This window comes from Ictidomys tridecemlineatus, chromosome 10 (assembly GCF_052094955.1).
Source record: "Ictidomys tridecemlineatus isolate mIctTri1 chromosome 10, mIctTri1.hap1, whole genome shotgun sequence".
NCBI classification, from domain to species: Eukaryota; Metazoa; Chordata; class Mammalia; order Rodentia; family Sciuridae; genus Ictidomys; species Ictidomys tridecemlineatus.
Genome location: NC_135486.1, coordinates 53,092,400 through 53,109,740, shown reverse-complemented (window position 1 = coordinate 53,109,740; position 17,341 = coordinate 53,092,400). Strand labels below are relative to the sequence as shown.

The following is a 17,341-nucleotide window of genomic DNA, read 5'->3' as shown; positions in this document are numbered from 1 at the left end:
ATGAGGCTTTAAGCCAAGATAATGGTAATGATGCTCTTACATTTAAAGGATTAAATTATGGGGAGGATCATTAAAAGGGGGAGTTGTGAATTACTCCACAGAAAAATCTTAACAGGGCTTCTCCAGAAATCTTCACCAGGGCTGATTTTAGGACTGTCAGCAAAAGAGTCTCTGCAAAAGAGTTCAATGTAGATAAAATTTCTATTTTCTTGTCGCCTCTCCCCCCCTTTTACTTGGCCACTGGCCAGGAGGATACCAGCACTCCAGGTGCTGGGCACCCCTTTACTAGTTTTTCACAAACATATCCAGTATAGTAATTTGTAGAAATGTGCGAATAAGGACTCTGGCCTTGAGCTGGGGCTTTACAGAGATGTCTACATTTTTAAGATAAGTTACCATCTGGGCTCCATGGTAACAACTGGCAGGGGAGGAAAGAAAGGGGAGAAGAAGCTCTTTCCTTCTCAGGTGTTGTCCTTGAAGGGTTAACTTACATAAAACAGTGATTAAAAAAGCTGCTTTTATGTGAACTTCTGCAGACTATGAACTTCTGAGCCTTATCTTCTTCCCTTATCTGCTGAGTATAAAACGCTGAAACTACCTGAACTCGAGGTTCAGAGGATTAATTAATTACAGCAAAATCTGTGCCCTCTGAACCTGGCTGCAGCCAAATAAAACTGTTTCCTGCCATCTTTGGTGCCTTGCCTCGTTTGTCCCTCCAACAAAAACACAAATCCTCTGTTCATCAGGGAGACAACTGAAATCCATAAATAGCACCCCTTGTTGCACCACCCTGCTGGGCTTAAGCCTAATCCTTCTTGTATCAAGCTCTCTGACAACTCAGTGCCAAACCTGTAGTTGAACTTGGCTAAGGAAATACAGCCATGACCAATCAGTCTTGTTTTAATTTTTTTTTAATTTAGTAAAGTTTTATTTTTCCAAATATGCAGTTGATTTGACCCATTCCTGCACCTTCTCCAGCAGCTGAGACATCTGTGCTCTTGATATTTCTTATGTAAATGACTTAGGATCTGTGTTTTATATATTTATATTTTTGGTTTGTTTTTGTGTGAAGGGTGGAACCCAGGGCCTTGTACTCTACCACAGATCTACACCCAGTTCTGTGCTTTGAAGAGGATTGATAAGTGATTTCCTAAGCTCCTGAAGGACTTCCCTGGCCAGGAAAGCTCAAATCTTCAGTCTCTCAGACTGGTGTTTTATTGGCATATTATTCCCAAAGAAAAGGGGAGGGGACAGTAAAAAGACTGTGTCCTTGAATGTCCTCTTTCTGTTCCTAAAAACATAGCCAAGTTAAAAGAACAATGAAAGAAAGCCTGGGACAGAATGTCCACCCAGATACATATTCTCTTAAAGGACAATGACTTTCTCTTATGCACACTGGGAACCAGGGCGAGTTAGTGTTATTTGGAAAAAGCTACTTTTTTGCATGTACAGCAGGACAGTTGTTTCTTGGGACTGTGGTTACACAAGCAAGCTAATGCTGATGATGTCACTCTTTCTACAGCCTATCACCCCTTTCTGAGTAGGGACAGGTACAAAACTGAGGGCACTGGAAAGGATAAGCATCACTTGTCTGGCCAGCTGCCACTGGACAAAGTGCTGTGAGGGACAGAGGTGCTATCTTGCAGCTTATCATGATTGATATTTTGTAAGATTTCCCCAATAAATTGTACATCTTCCCTGCTGTCTCTGACTTTGCTGCAACCTACCCCACTGCCCTGGCACAACTGGACTATAGGTGAGACAGCTCCCCAAAAGAATATCAAACTGCTGGCTTGGCAATTCCTACTTGGAAGACGTGTTAGACATCTTTCCCACACTGTGACACAACACCTGAGAAAATCAGCTAAGAGGAGGAAAGATTCATTTTGGCTCATGGTTTCAGACATTCCAGTCTGTGGTTGTATGACTCCATTGCTTTGGGCCCGAGGGGAGGCAGAACATCATGGTGGTGGGATTGTGTAGCAGAGGAGGCTACTTACCACATGGTGGCCAGGAAGCAGAGAGAGGAAGGATCCAGGGCCAAAGTATACTACAGAGGGCAGGCTGTTCTCTGAGTTACTCCATGATAAATGGAACAGTAGTTTTCAGACTGTGCCTAACCCTGCATTTACTCCATTTTATAAAGCAAATTTGCCACGTGTTACTGTGTTTTGAGTGTAAGTGCTGAGGCAGAATGGCTCTATGTCTTGTTTGTACAAGTAAATAACAACCATCTACCTAGTACAACCATAAGGCACAAACTGATAAATAAATTTTGCTAATAAGAATGATTACTTGTGAATGTACTGAATTAATCAAAAGCATATGGATGGATAGGCATATCAAATTCATAGGAAAAAACCAGGCCTATGAGATTATCAAACACACCAGATCAAGAAATAAACCAATCCCTCTCTCAGGGCCCAAAAAAGGAGGAGCCCATGTCTGAGAGTAGACATGGCAGCACCCTGACCATTACCTGGTTATTCTTTAACGGTCTTGTTCAGGAAAAATACCACAGCACTGACCTCTGAATCTCTGTCCTTGGGCTTCATCAGAGCATGACCTCTCCTCTCCATGACAACCACCTGTGGCCCACTCCAAACCATCATCTCAAGCTGACACTCTGAAACGGCTCTCTCTTTGGACCCTGGCCTAGAATAAGTTCCTGAGCTTTCTGCACCCTGAACAAGTTCTTCACCATCTTATCTCACTACCTTCAGTGACTCTTTGCATTCATATCTACTCTCTGCCTTTGTTTTCAGTTCAGTCTCCAGAACTCCTATGTCCTTAATTCTTTCTTAGTCTTTCTGTGACTTATATGTATAATTGTGTAAAGTATGATGTGTGACTTGAGAGTTTTCAATATTAGTAGTTGAGATTGGAATAAGAGAACTCACAATTGTCTGGCTTATGACTGTCAGGTAACCCATTGTGGGGAGCAATCGTCACACGAGACTGGGCGACTCCCGGTTTGGGTCTGAGGCGTTCTGGCTGTGTCGGAACTTTCCCGGCCCTCTCCTGATGAGAGAAACTGTCCGTGTGGGGCTGTGACTGACCACTGACCCTGACCTTGGAGTGCATCCCCGTTCAACCTTCATTGGATGGAATTCTCCCCTGAGTTTCTTGTTCCCCAATAAAAGGCTACTCCCTGGAGTGTTCACTCTCTCTCTCTCCTGCTAGCCCTGAGTAATCCTTGCTGCCCTGCCAGGCGGTTAGAGGTGGGAACCAGAGAGGGGAGCCGTCTTGGACCTAGCAATAGAAATAAGGTAACTGATTCTGTGTGTTTTATTTCAGTCTCTGCTAGCTAACTTTTATGCCAAGAACCTCATTAATGAAACCATTGCGCTGGCCGCATGGTGGAACCCATAAGTATTTGGTGAATCATCACCACTGAAAGTGGATAGTCTATGAATTTATTTTTATTCTGTGAATTCTGACATTATGGAAAGAAACAAATGTGTTTGTTCTTCCTAGCATAGCCCGCTTCTGACACATGCCCTTCAAAAGCACACCACCAGTGACCTCTTGAAGTGTTCATCACCTCCCAATAGTCTACTGGCCACAGGATCCTTGGGAGACATTCCAGATCCAAACTGTAACAAGTGTTTTTATAACATCCCAGATAGAACCTGACCAAAAGAAACCTTGAGTCTTTTTTTTTTTTTTTTTGGTCTTCCCTACTTAGTTAATTACAGCTCCAATCTTGCCACTGCTCAGCCAAATATCTTGGAGTCTTCTGTGACTGTTTTTTTTGTTTTGTTTTGATTTTGCTTGCTTGTTTTCTGGGGTGCTGGGAATGGAACTCCAAGCCTCAAGCATGCTAGCTAAGCAAGTGTGCTAACACTGAGCTACCCACCTATGTTTGCTTGATTTTATTTTTTTATTTATATTTTTTTAAAGAGAGAGACAGAGAGAGAGAGAGAATTTTAATATTTATTTTTTAGTTTTTTCGGCAGACACAACATCTTTGTTTGTATGTGGTGCTGAGGATCGAACCCGGGTCGCATGCATGCCAGGTGAGCTCGCCACTGCTTGAGCCACATCCCCAGCCCTGTTTGCTTGATTTTAATCAATGTCCTTCTTTCCCAGCCAAACCATCATAAAATCCTATTTATCATCTATAGATACCCAGATTATGAGCACTTCTCAGCATTTATGCTAGCAACATCCTAGTCTACGTCACTATCACCTCTCATCTGGATTAATGCAAAAGCCTTATAGCATTTATCTGAGTCTGCACTTAGTCTCTTTTAGTGTATTTCCAATGAAGAAACCAGAATGTTTTTAAAAGTGTTTACAAGAAAGCGTTTGGCAGCACCCTGACCATTACTTGGTTATTCTTTAACGGTCTTGGTTATTCTTTAACGGTCTTGGTGTTGCACTAGTGGTGCATGCATGTAGACTCAACTACTTGGGAGGCTGAGACAGGAGGATCACTTAAGTTCAAGAGTTGGAGGTCAGCTGGGCAATAGAGAGGACCTCCCTTAGGGGGGGAAAAAAAGAAAGAAAGTAGACTGTCCCTTCTATTCAATATTGACTCCTCCTATCTCATTCAGAGCAAAAGTCAGAATCCTTATTATCACCCAAAGTTCTTATGTGGTCTGCTTCCCAACATCTTTCTAATCTTATCTCCTCCCACAATCTCCACACCAATCTGCTCAAACTTTGTGTCCTCCTTCCACTTTCTCAAAGGCAACAGGCATGTAGGGCATGTGAACCTCATTGCACATCTCTGTAATGTCCTCCAAAAAGGTTATATAGCTAGTTCCCTGTCCTCCTTCAGAGCTTTCCTAAAAATCATCCTCGTCATTCTATCTAAAAATTCATGAGTTACTCCACCTGACTGTTCACACCTCCTCAGATTTCTCTCCACCTGTACATAGCCATTCAACACAACCCTCTGACTCTAGATGTGTGGTGTTTTGTCCTCACACATGAAGCAATTTTCTAGCAAACATCAGCTGGGTGTCTTTATTTAATTCTCTTCTGACACTAACTGGAGATAGAATCAGAGCATGAGGCTGAAGGCTCAGTTCTCCAAGACTTCCCCCATGGATGCCAGTTCTAAGCCCCAGGTTGTGATCATTGCTCTGATCAATTGGCCATAAACTGGGAATTCCCATAACTTCTTCCACGGTTTTGATTAATTTGCTAGAGCAGCTCACAGACCTCAGGGGGAAACATGGAACTTAGATTGACCCATGGCTGTCTAACGGCAAATAAGAGATACATAGTGCAAGGACTGGAAGGGTCTTGAGTGCAGGATCTTCTATCCCTGCAGAATTGGGTGAGTATTTGAATCCTGTCCTTTGGGTTTTTACAGAGGCTTCATTGCATAGGCATGATTGATTAAACCATTGGATCAGCTCAGCTTTCAGCTTCTGTTCCCTTCCTGGAGAGGGGAAAGTGGGGCTAAAAGTCCCAACCCTCTAATCACACCTTGGTCTTTCTGGTCATTGGCCTGCATCTAGAGACTCCCAGCTACCTGTTATTTCATTAGCATACAAAAGATTTTGAATCCTGTGTCAGAAACCAGGGAAAGACCGCATACATATTTCTCATTATAAATCACAACATCACGTCTTCTTTTGCCACCTTTTCTCTTTAGCACTTTCCACTGTCTAACATTCTGCATGTTATACTTAAGTATCTCACTGTGTTTTCCTCACGAGAATGTGAGCTTCATGAAAGCAGAGATTTTCATCTGTACTTTCCCCCTAATGCTGTCTCTCAGATACCTACAGCAGTTGTCTGGCACATAGTAGGCACTTAATAAGTGTTGAAAAAAAAATGAAAGAAGGAAGAAAGGACATCTGTAGTGAGGTAAAACTGGTGATATTGTGTCACGGAGTATGTTTTGGAGTCTGCATCAGGGACAACACAGTGCTGAGTTATATGGGAATCTGAAGCCAAAGGAAAAATCAGTAACACTGATCCCACTGAAGCTGGGCCTTTAAACAACAACTCCCAGTTCCTAAAATCTGTTAAATCTGGGCCTGGTGGCACATGCCTATAATCTCAAGGACTCAGGAGGCTGAAGCAAAAGGATCCTAAGTTCAAGGCCAGTCTCAGCAATTCAGTGAGGCCTTCAGCAACATAGTAAGACCCTGATTCAAAATAAAAGGGGCTGGGAGGGCTGGGGATGTGTGTCAGTGGCAGAGCACCTCTGAGTCCAATCTGTGGTACCAAAAAAAATAAATAAATAAATAAAAATTAAAAGGCTTAAGATGTGTGAAAGTTGTTTTTCAGGACATCGGTGCAGAATCCAAGGACCTGATTTAAAATGACCTTGAGAGCCTGGCAGAATCAAAAGTCTCCTACAGCAAGCAGAACCTGAAAAAGAGAACAGGGCTTTAGGGGACCCAGTAAGAAGTAAGGGGGCCTGTCAACCATTGCAGGAGGGACCAGAATAATGGAGGGACTGGAAACTCCCTGTTTACAAAGGATCCATTAACTTCCACCTGGACCAGGGTACCAGCTATGGACTATTCCACCAAGGCTCCCACTTACAACCAATCAGCCCTCCATTTCCTTGACTCCAGCCACTTGTTAGCTAAGCTGGTTGGTGAGACAAGATTTAGTCTCTGATACCAGAGACTAGAACTTCCAACTTGGTGATGATAGAAGTGAGATCAGACCAAGTGAGTGCAAACATGTGGGCAAGACTTGGGGCTTCAAGCTGACAGCACTGATGGAGAAGGTGACCAGGCTGTCCCCAACAAAGGAAGATACAAGCCTTTATTGATTTTCTTGGGTGAGCTGTAGTCTGGTAATTTCCCATTGGTTTGGGGCAGTTATAAAAGACATCTTTTCTTGTGCAAACATCCAGGCCTTGGGGAATGGGTGTTAGGTGATCCCCAAACACTGCCATATTTCTTCTGTAGGTGCTGCTAGCCTGCCTGCACAAACATCTTGGCCTTCTGATAAGGTTGGGCTGTTGTAGCTGCTGAGAGAGCACATGGGTGGGGGTAGAAGAAAACATGCACCATGATTTTTTTTTTTTTCCTTTTGTGGTACTAGGAATTGAACCCAGGGGCACTCTATCACTGAGGTACAACCCTAGTCATTTTCATTTTTTATTTTGAGACAGGGTCTTGCTAAGTTGCTGAGGCTGGCCTCAAACTTGTGATCCTCCTGCCTCAGCTTCCCAAGTCACTGAGAAAACAGGCATGTGCCACCATGCCTGGGGAGGACAAAGTCTTGAAAAAAAGGAAAAAAGAAGTTTTATTGATTTGCTAATAAATGAGAATGCAGTGGACATGGATCTCAGAGCCTGTTATTCTGCCATGGGGGTTATGGGGCTTTTGAAAGAGGAAAAAAAGGCTGGGATCCAAATATTATCAGTAAATGAATTTTCATTAAATGAATCAATGTCTGGCTGGTGTCATTGGGAGATGTCACCCAAAAAAAAAAAAAAAAAGAAACAACTAGAAATAAAGGTCAAAGGACTTAGGTTAACTTCACCAAACCCAAATGCATAAGAATTGGACCTGATTAAGGTTTGTTGCTCTAGTTACCAGGTTTGGCACTTCTTTATTCTGTGAGTAGTGAAGGACACAATAGTTTAGCCTGGGACAGGAAAAATATTGATCTTGTTTTGCCTGTTGTTAGGAAGGAAGTAGGGGGAGGAAGGAGAAAAGGAACAGAAACAAACCAAAAAAAATTATCATATTATCTGCTAGAGGTGTTGAATTTGGTGTCTCTGCTCAGCAAAGAACTGAAGAGCAGGAACAGAATTAGCAAGCAAGCAGCAGGTTTATTGCAAAAGCAACAATAACAGACTTCTCCAAAGAGAAGGGTCCCCAGATTCAGGAGTCTGTTGGGGAAGTTTTGGCCTGTTCTTTTTATGGCCCCTGGACTTTCTTCCTTTCCTTATCTCCTCCCCTGCCCATGCTCTCCTCACTATTATTCATTGGTATCCTCCTCTGTGCCCATGTCTATTTTAGTTTATATATTGGATCCGCCGCTTAGGAGCATAAGTATGCAAGTGTCTCATTGGATCACCCTCTTGTGTCCACAAGAACTTTGGTCAAACAGAAAGTTAACCTCATCAGAAAACCCTCTTTATGCTCTTTTGTTGGGGCCCCACTCTGGACTTCCTCACTCACCATGTTGCCCTGGCTGCCTAAGCCCTTCTACATCTCTCTCAATATTTCACTGCAAAATTGTTGCCACCACATTAACCTACATTCCCAAGTATCCTGAGCATCTGAATTATGCATCAAAGATAGTTTAGTAACAGATGATTTTTAAGTAATATTGGCACAGTTTTTCATTAAAAAAAGCTTCATATAATGATCATAATCCACTTTTTTGCAAAAAAAATTGTTGGCATAAAATCTGCAGCAATTATATGGCATGTTGGTTTTAAAATAAGCCATATGTGGGCTGGGGTTTGGACTCAGTGGTAGAGCGCTTGCCTATTACATGTGAGGCACTGGGTTAGATCCTTAGCACCACATAAAAATAAATAAAATAAAGGTATAATATCCATCTACAACTAAAAATAATTTTTTAAAAAGCCACTTGTGGCTAAGAAGCATGGTTTATACTCAGAGAATAAAGTGAATCCCAGTTAAAGCTATTTTTTATTCTGATCATTCCATGCAAAAATACAATTTTTGCTAATTATTTCATAACTTTTAACCTCATATAGTTTATAAGTATCTGTTTTCTGGAAAACAACTACCAATTGCCTATGAGAAAGGAGAAAATTCCTGTAGGAAAGAGATGTCATGTTACAGGAAAAATAATAATGCTTTGAAGCTAAGAGAGTTGAATATGAAAACCTTAATCAGTTCAAATTCTTATGCATTTGGGTTTGGTGAAGTTACTTAAGTTCTTTAGCCTTTATTTCTAGTTGTTTTTTGTTTTTAGAATGCTGAGAATTTAACCTTCATTTTTTTTCTTTTAAAAAATATTTTTTTTACTTGTCAATAGACCTTTATTTTATTTATTTTTATGTGGTGCTGAGAATCAAGCCCAATGCCTCACACATGCTAGGCAAGAGCTCTACCTCTGAACCATAACCTCAACCCTTAACCTTCATTTCTAAGATATTTACACATGTAACTAGAAGAGTTATGACTGGAGCAGCCTGCTCTGCCTGAGGAGGCTATAGCCACTGCTACTTCTGTGAGGTCAAAGTGCCAGCTGCAGCCATGGCCTACTACCAGCAGGAAGGGAAGGATAGGACCATATTTGAGACCAAAGAGGACTGTGAAACTTCCAGATGCAGAACTGCTAGTTGAAGACCTCAGTGATCTGCATGAGAGACAGATATTGATACTGTCAAATGGAGACATGAACTAGAATTGCTTGTGCATTGGGGGATGGCCAGTGGCCCTTGTGGGGAATACTTCAAGTGGGGCTTTTCCTGCTTCCACTATAACACCAAGGTTATCAACTATAGACCAGTTCCAGGCCTTGCAGAAATACCTAGGCCTCTATCCCCAACAGGAGGAGCAGGAATGCAAGGAAGAGAGGGAGAAGCTGGCAGATACATAGATGGAACTGCTCCCGCTGAGGCCAGTGCAACCAAAGAAACGGAGAGATTAAGCCAGAGATTAAGAAGGCCACTAGGCACTGAGCTCCAGTCCTCCCATGTCAGAGTGACATGGACCTTTTGCAAAAAAACTTTCAGTTACCTTCAGAAAAAATGTTTTTCCCTCTGTTTTGTGCACCGTAATGTACAAAATAACTTAATGTGATGAGCAGGAGTTTTGACCCCTTAATAAATACACTGAAAAAAAAAGAGGGGGGTGGAAGGGTGGGATTGTAGGTATGGTGTGTCTAAATAAACCTATCAGTGAATGTAGCTGTCACTTCTAAATTCTCAGGTGGCCCTGAATTTTGTTGCTTTGAAATAATGTGCTGAGTATTCTCAGCAACCAAAAAATTATTATCCAGTAATGTTTCTTGTGAATGAGCTCATTGATTCTGATCCATTATATTCCTTTAATAGATTCTACTCCTCATTGAAAAATGAAATGGAAGCAAAAATATTTTTCTTTAAAAATGCTGAACTAGGGCCCTGAAAAATAGTAGAGGCCTGATGATTGGTACACATTCCTCAGAAACGTTCTTGTCCTGTATTTTATTTCTGATACACTTTGGTTTCCATGTTTCTCACCTTTGGAACGTGGAGATTTTTGGACCTTCAGATTCTCAGTCCCTTTATAAATGAAAGGAAAGGCTTTTTTTTGCTGAGCTACATCCCCAGCTCTATTCTATATTTTATTTAGAGAAAGGGTCTCACTGAGTTGCTTAGCATCTCACTTCTGCTGAGGCTGGCTTTAAATTCACAATCCTCCTGCCTCAGCCTCCCAAGCCACTGGTATTACAGGCCTGTGCCAACATGCCCAGCTCAAAAGCAATATTATTGAGAGGTAGGGACCTACTTTTACCACAGTAGCAACCCAGAAAGGAGATGGTGTGAATTAAGTACTCAATTTAAAGAAACATACTTTCTTTTTAAAAAAATATCTTTATTTTATTTATTTACTTTTATGTGGTGCTGAGGATCAAACCCAGCACCTCGCATGTACTAGGCGAGTGCTCTACTACTGAGCCACTAACCCAGCCCAAGAAACATACTTTCTTTTAAAAAAATTTTTTTAAAGTTATGATGGGGGATGTAGTCCAATGGTAGGGTGCCTGTGGAACATGCAGTGGTCCTAGACTCAATCCCAACATCCGGGGAAAAGAAGAGAGAGAGAGAGAGAGAGAGAGAGAGAGAGAGAGAGAGAGAGAGAGAGAGAGAGAGAACACTAAAAAGTCTGATATAAAATTGATGCATAATAGGTAGCTATATTGAGAATGCACTGTTCATCCTACAAGGAAATTGGTAATGGAGTGTAGTTTAGAATTTCCTAATAGGCAAGTGTTTCAAAATTTGTTTTTTATAACAAAGGCTTAAAGACCATTTGGAGAACTTGTTTTCACCAATTACTTTTTTAAAATTTATTTTTTAATTTTAATTTGTTATATATAACAGCAGAATGAATTACAATTTATATTACTCATATAGAGCACAATCTTTCACATCTAGTTGTATACAAAGTAGAGTCACACCATTCATGTCTTCACACATGTACTTAGGGTAGTGATGTCCATCTTGTTCCACCATCTTTCCTATCGCCATACCCCCTTCTTTCCCCTCCCTCCCCTTTGCTCTATCTAAAGTTCATCCATTCTTCCCATGCTCCCTACCCCCAGCCCCATTATGAATTAGCATCTTTACATCAGAGAAAACATTCCGCATTTGTTTTTTGGGGTTGGCTAACTTCACTTAGCACTATCTTCTCCAGCTCCATCCATTTACCTACAAATGCCATGATTTTATTCTCTTTTAGTGCTGAATAATATCCCATTGTGTATATATACCACATTTTCTTTATTCATTCATCTACTGAAGAGGGCATCTAGGTTGGTTCCACAGTTTAGCTATTGTGAATTGTGCTGCTATAAACATTGATGTGGCTGTGTCCCTGGAATATGCTGTTTTTAAGTCTTTTGGGTATAGACTGAGCAGTGGGATAGCTGGGTCAAATGGTGGTTACATACCCAGTTTTCCAAGGATTCTTCATACTGCTTTCCATATTGGCTGTACCAATTTGCAGTCCCACCAGCAATTTATGAGTGTGTCTTTTCCTCCACATCCTCGCCAACACTTATTTGTTGTTTGACAGCTGCCATTCTGACTGTGGTGAAATGAAATCTTAGAGTGGTTTTGATTTGCATTTCTAATTGCTAGAGATGATGAACATTTTTTCATAATATTTGTTGATTATATATACTCTTCTGAGAAGTGTCTGTTCAGTTTCTTGGCCCATTTATTGATTGGGTTATTTATTTATTTATTTATTTTGGTGTTAAGAGTTTTGAGTTCTTTATATATCCTAGAGATTAGTGCTTTATCAGATGTGTGTGTGTGATAAAAATTTGCTCCCAAAATGTAGGCTGTCTATTCACCTCACAAATTGTTTCTTCTGCTGAGAAGAAGCTTTTTAGTTTGAATCCATCCTATTTATTGATTCTTGATTTTAATTCTTGTACTATAGGAGTCTTATTAAGGAAGTTGGGGCCTAATCCGACATGTTGGAGACTTGGGCCTACTTTTTCTTCTAATAGGGACAGTGTCTCTGGTTTAATTCCTAGGTCCTCAATCCATTTTGAGTTTAGTTTTGTGCATGGTGAAAGAAAGGGTTTAATTTCATTTTGTGGCATAAGGATTTTCACTTTTTCCAGCACCATTTGCTGAAGAGGCTATCTTTTCTCCAATGTATGTTTTTGGAGCCTTTGTTTAATGTAAATTAACTATAGTTATGTGGGTTAGTGTGTCCTCTATTCTGTATCATTGATCTACAAGTCCATTTTGGTGCCAATACCATTCTGTTTTTGTTATTATTGCTCTGTAGTTCTGATATAATGATGCCACCTGCTTCACTCTTCTTGCTAAGGATTGCTTTAACTATTCTGGGTCTCTTGTTTTTCCAGATGAATTTCATGACTGCTTTTTCTATTTCTATAAGGAATGCCATTGGAATTTTGATCAGAATTGCATTAAATCCATATAGTGCTTTTGGTAGGATGGTCATTTTGATAATATTAATTCCTGCCTATCCAAGGACAAGATAGATCTTTCCATCTTCTGAGGTCTTCTTTGATTTCTTTCTTTTGTGTTCTGTAATTTTCATTGTAGAGGTCTTTCACCTTTTTTGTTAAGATGATTCCCAAGTATTTTATTTTATTTTTTATTTTTTGAGCCTATTGTAAATGGGGTAGTTTTCCTCATTTCCCTTTTGGAGGATTTGTCACTGATATACAGAAATGCCTTTCATTTATGGGTGTTGATTTTTATATCCTGCTACTTTGCTGAATTCATTTACTAGTTCTAGAAGTTTTCTGGTTAACTTTTTGAGTCTTCTAGGTATAGAATCATATTGTCTGCAAATAGTGCTAATTTGAGTTCTTCCTTTCTATACATATTCCTTTAATTTTTTTTTCTGTCTAATTGCTCTGAGCAATATTTCAAGAACTATGTTAAATTGAACTGGTGAAAGAGGACATCCCTGTCTTGGTCCAGTTTTTAGGGGGAAGGCTTTCAATTTTTCTCCATTTAGAATGATGTTGGCCTTGGGTTTGGCATAGATAGCTTTTACAGTGTTGAGATATGTTCCTGTTACCCCTAATTTTTCTAGTGTTTTGAACATGAAGTGATGCTGTATTTTGCTGAATGCTTTTTCTACATCTATTGGATGATCATGCTTCTTATCTTTAAGTCTATTGATGTGATGAATTACATTTATTGATTTCCATATGTTGAACTAACCTTGCATCCCTGGGTTGAACCCCACTTGATTGTGGTACACTATCTTTTTAATATGTTTTTTTATTCAATTTGCCAGAATTTTATTGAGAATAGTTGTATCTATGTTCATTAGAGATATTGGTCTGAAGTTTTCTTTCTTTGATGTGTCTTTGCCTGGTTTTGGAATCAGGGTGATATTGTCTTCATAGAATGAGTTTGGAAGTGCTCCTTCTTTTTCTATTTCACAAAATAATTTGAAGAGTATTGGTATTAGTTCTTCTTTAAAGATCTTATAGAACTCAGCTGTGTATCCATCCAGTCCTGGATTTTTCTTGGTTAGTAGGCTTCTGATGGCATCTTCTATTTCATTGCTTGAAATTGATCTGTTTAAATTGTGTATATCATCCTGATTCAATTTGGGCAAATCATATGACTCTAGAAATTTGTTGATGCCTTCAATATTTTCTGTTTTATTGGAGTACAAGTTTTCAAAATAATTTATAATTATCTTCTTATTTCTGTAGGGTTTGTTGTGATATTTCCTTTTTCATCATGTATGTTGGTGATTTGAGTTTTCTCTCTCCTTCTCTTCATTAGCATGGCTAAAGGTTTGTCAATTTTATTTATTTATTTTAAAACCAAACTTTTTGTTTTGTCAAGGTTTTCAATTGTTATTTTTATTTCAACTTCATCTCTGATTTTAATTATTTCCAGTATTCTACTGCTTTTAGTGTTGATTTGTTCTTCTTTTTCTAGGGCTTTGAAATGTAATGTTAGGTCATTTATTTGCTGACTTTTTCTTCTTTTAAGGAATGAACTCCATGCAATGAACTTTATTCTTAGAACTGCCTTCATAGTATTCCAGAAATTTTGATACATTGTGTCAGTGCTCTTATTTACCTCTAAGAATTTTTTAAATCTCCTCCTTGATGTCTTTTGCAACCCATTTTTCTTTTGGTAGCATATTATATAGTCTCCAGGTGCTGGAGTAGCTTTCATTTTTTATTTTATCATTGATTTCTAATTTCATTCCATTATGATCTGATAGAATGCAGGGTAGTATCTCTACTTTTTTATATTTGTTTAGAGTTGCTTTGTGGCATAGTATATGATCTATTTAGAGGAGGATTCATGTGCTGCTGAGAAGAAAGTGTATTTACTCATTGAAAGATGAAATATTCTATATATATCAGTTAAGTCCAAGTTATTGAGTTCTATAGTTTCTTTGTTCAGCTTTTGTTTAGAAGATATATCCAGTGGTGAAAGAAGTGTGAAAGTCACCCAGAATTATTGGGTTGTGGTCAATTTGACTCTTGAACTTGAGAACAGTTTTTTTTTTTTTAATGAACATAGATGCTCCATTATTTGGGGCATATGTATTTATAATTGTTATGTCTTATTGGTGTATGGTTTCCTTAAGCAGTATGTAGTGTCCTTCTTTATCTCTTTTGATAAACTTTAGCTTGAAGTCTACTTTATTTGATATGAGGATGGAAACCCCTGCTTGCTTCTGCAGTCCATATGAGTGGTATGATTTTTCCCAACCCTTCACCTTCAATCTGTGGATATCTTTTCCTATGAGATGAGTCTCTAGGAGGCAGCATATTGTTGGGTCTTTTTTCAAAATCCAATCTGCCAGCCTAGTCTTTTGATTGGTGACTTTAGGCCATTAACATTCAGGGTTATTATTGAGACATGATTCGTATTTCCAGCCATTTTTGGTATTTAATTTGACTTGGTTTCTCTTTTGATTAGTTTTTCCTTTAGTGTAATACCTTCCTCTGCCAATTTTTTATTGTTGTTTTTCATGGAATATTTTGCCAAGGATGTTCTGTAGTGCTGGCTTTCTAGTTGTAAATTCTTTTAACTTTTCTTTATCATGGGAGGTTTTTATTTCAACATCAAATCTAAAGCTTAATTTTGCTGGATATAGGATTCTTGGTTGACATCCATTTTCTTTCAGAGCTTGGTATATGTTGTTCCAGGATCTCCTGACTTTGAGGGTCTGGGTTGAAAAATCTGCTGAGATATGAATTGGTCTCCCCCATATGTGATCTGAAGTGGTGAGCCGTTTCAGCGGACCGTGGTCGCCATTACAAGATGGCGCCGGTTTCCGCCGTGGTCTGAGACAAACAACTCCTTATTAGGGAGAGTTGGCACGTCATTGTTTAACACCCTATGAGAAAGGTCCACGTGGTAGCTTTGCATTGGGGCTTGGTGTGCTTTATTAAGTGTGGGAGGCGCGAGCGGAGAGAGAATGCTTGAAGACATGTCTGAGTAAAGGCCTGAATAAACTGCTGAGAGAAGATTCCTGAGCCGTGTCTTCCTTGCTGGCGAGGGGTCGCGACAATCTGATTCCTTGATCTTGTGGCCTTTAAGAATCTACCATTATTCTGTATGCTAGGCATTTTCATTACAATGTGCCTTGGTTTAGATCCATTGTAATTTTGTACATTTGGTGTACACGAGCCTCTTTTATTTGATTTTCCAATTCATTCTTCATGTTTGGGAAATTTTCGATATTATCTCACTGAAGAGATTGCGCATTCCTTTTGTTTGAAATTCCATGCCTTCCTCTATCTCAATAACTCTTAGATTTGGTCTTTTGATGTTATCCCATAATTCTTGGATGTTCTGATCATGGTATCTTACCATCTTCACTGTGTGTTCAACTTTATTTTTCAGATTGTATACTTTGTCTTCATTATCTGAAGTTCTGTCTTCCAAGTGATCTAGTCTGTTGGTGATGCTTTCCATTGAGGTTTTTTTTTAAAATTTGATTTATTTTTTCCTTCATTTCAAGGATTTCTGATTTTTTTTTCAGAATCTCTATCTCTTTCTTGAAGTAATTTTTTGCTACCTATATTTACTCCCTTATCTCTTTTTTGGTGTCATCAATGGTTGCCTGCATTTGCTGTCTTATCTCTTTGTTGGAGTGATCAATTTTTGCCTATATTTGCTCATTTAGGTAATTCTTTAATTCATTCATTAGTCATTATTTAATTATGAATATTCTGAACTCCTTTTCTGACATTTCATCAACTGCACTGTCTATTGGTTTTGTTATTATATCCTGGTTTATTTGGGACATTTTCCTCTCGTTTTTTTTCACGTTGTTTATGTGTCTTCCTTTCTTGCAGTGTGGATCTGAATATTAGTTTCTACCCTACAATCTTATGGTATCTGTGCAGATTATCTGTACCTCACCTTGGCGTTGGATTTCCAGACACTGCCGGTAACCCATGATAGATACTACTGCAACTAAGGGTGGTGGCAGCAATAGCGGAGGTAACTCAAGATAGCAGTGGAATTGCCCCAAGATGGATGCCACGTCTTTTAGAGATGGGGCTAAAAGGGTGGGCCTTATACTGGCTTTGGGATGCCTGCTCCTAGATGCAACTGCTTCTAGGCCCTGTCTGTTATCCCAAAGTAGAGGCTACTGCATGGGGAAGGCTATTGGGATGGCTGCAGTGACTCAAGATGGAAGTAGGTTAAGCTCGGGCTCCTAGGTGGATGGTGGGGAGAACCTGGGCCTACTCTGGGCCTGGGCCTCTCTATAAGTTGGTGGAGGTAGTCCTGGGCCAGGCCTGAGCTCTGGCGGGGCACTATCTAATTTTAACAAAACGAAATCTCTAACTTCTTGAAGAAATAGCAGTATCTAAAATGGATTTGTGTAATTGCTAACAGTTACACGATTAATTTCTGGAAGTATGTTTAAAATGTACTATGCTCATTGAAAATTAAGGTAATCAATACAAAAATAACGATACATTACTTATTATGGGTGTGTGCTGGTCTTCCATGGCCCTTGGCAAGAAATTGTTTGGTGAAGATGAAAAGAGTCTTTGAGACATTTCTGCTGGAACATGACAACACAAAATCTTCTTGTCAATCTAAGACTGGAAAGCTGTTTAACTTTTATTGGTTGGCAGGTGAGTATGAATAACACCTTCTTGAAGGATTTTTGTTGTTGTTACCAGGGATTGAACCCAGGGGTACTTAACTACTGAGCCACATCCCCTACCC

The 17,341-nt window shown here is 39.5% G+C and overlaps 1 pseudogene; it reads left to right on the top strand.

Moving 5' to 3' along the window:
* The first annotated feature begins 7,428 nt into the window (after positions 1-7,428).
* Positions 7,429-15,612, top strand: LOC144367262 (mitochondrial intermembrane space import and assembly protein 40 pseudogene; annotated as a pseudogene).
* Positions 15,613-17,341: the final 1,729 nt, after the last annotated feature.